Source organism: Aplysia californica, unplaced genomic scaffold (assembly GCF_000002075.1).
Source record: "Aplysia californica isolate F4 #8 unplaced genomic scaffold, AplCal3.0 scaffold01065, whole genome shotgun sequence".
NCBI classification, from domain to species: Eukaryota; Metazoa; Mollusca; class Gastropoda; order Aplysiida; family Aplysiidae; genus Aplysia; species Aplysia californica.
Window position 1 is genome coordinate 1 of NW_004798335.1, and position 1,583 is coordinate 1,583.

Sequence of the window (1,583 nt, forward strand, 5' to 3'; positions counted from 1 at the left end):
TCTTTACAGCATGTTCTATATACTTTACAACTAAGAAAGTCTGTGTCAGTACTTGCAACGCAACATCATAACAGTTTCTGGGTTTTTTAAGGCAAGGTACCCAAGAATAAGTTGTACTAAAGTGTGTGTTGTTGGGCAACTAAGTTAATGATCGAGGGCTGAAGTATACATAATTTATCGTAAGCACTCTGAACCAAGATGTAGAAAGGATGTGTCCTAGAGAAAACATGAAGGGGTCAAACTAATAAAGGGTATGGCTCTCATTTTTCTAAGGAAAAAAACTGGTTATTTGTATGACTACACATATCAGGGGAAACTACATAAAATAGAATTTGAGTGAAATGACAGGATGGCTTTAAATCAGGAGTTATGGCCTACCCTCGATAGTAAGGGCCTATATCATGCTTAAAAGGGGGGGGGTTGGTTTTGAATTGACGATTTTGGGTGAACTCCAATCACTTGTAAACCTAAAAAAGGGCTTAGGCCTACTCTTTATGTTACAATCATCATCTTTCAGATTTTCTGTCCTGGAACTTGTATTTTGCCTATTATATAACAAAATGGCGTTTTTTTCTCATAACTTCAATTTTGGATGTTTTTTCTCATCTGCTTTTTTATTTTATTTTTGATTCCAATGAAACTTCCAGGGCTTGTTATTCTCACCATAACCTAATTTTACACACGAGGAAAAGCAAATCGATACATTCATAAGTGAGGATGATTATGTAATCGAATTCAGAGGCATGAAAGGGTAGGACACTTATCCATCTCTAACATTTTCAAGATATCCAAGATCCTAACTGTATAAAAGTTTTGTATTGAGTATATCTATTCATGTACCAAATGTGAACAAAGTTGGTTGATAAATAAAATAAAAAAACCTTTTTACTTATATGAAAGCTGTTTATTTTCAATATGGCGGTCGTTACAATGGCAACCGTAGACTTAAACCAAAAAAACTAAAGTTGCATATTAGAGATGTTTTCCTGTCATACCTCCATGCTATAAGGCTTTATCTAAAAGGTCATAGTTACCGAGATAGGTTTATAAACCACCACCCCCCCCCCTTATGTCCAGCTGGTGGATTTTTTCTGTTGTTGTTTTTAGGGGAAGGGGGTTTGATGGGGAGGTGTGTTTCTGATGTTTTGTTGTTTTGTGTTGGGTCTTTGGTTGCATTTTCTCGAAAAAAAAACTAAGGGTGACTTTGACTGTTTATTCGTTTAACTGTAACGGCTTTATTAGTTGCGTGAAACCCTGAATATACGACTGGTGCGTGGGAGAGATCGGACTTTCTCACACTTTTGCCGGTGGTAAACAGAGCTGAAGCAAAGCTGGTCTTTGTTTTCTACTTCTTAACCCACGCAACGGGCACCTAGCCAGAATACAGTGTATTGTCTCTGACTTTCTTTTCATCTCCATTGCTTTATTTCTGTCTTCTCTGTCTTCTCTCTGTCTCTCCCTCCAACCTTTCTCTGTCTCTCTGTCTCTCTGTCTCTCTGTCTCTCTCTATCTCTCTCTGTCTCTCTCTCTGTCTCTCTCTCTCTTTCTCTTTCGCTCTCTCGCTCTCTTTCTCTCTCCCCCTC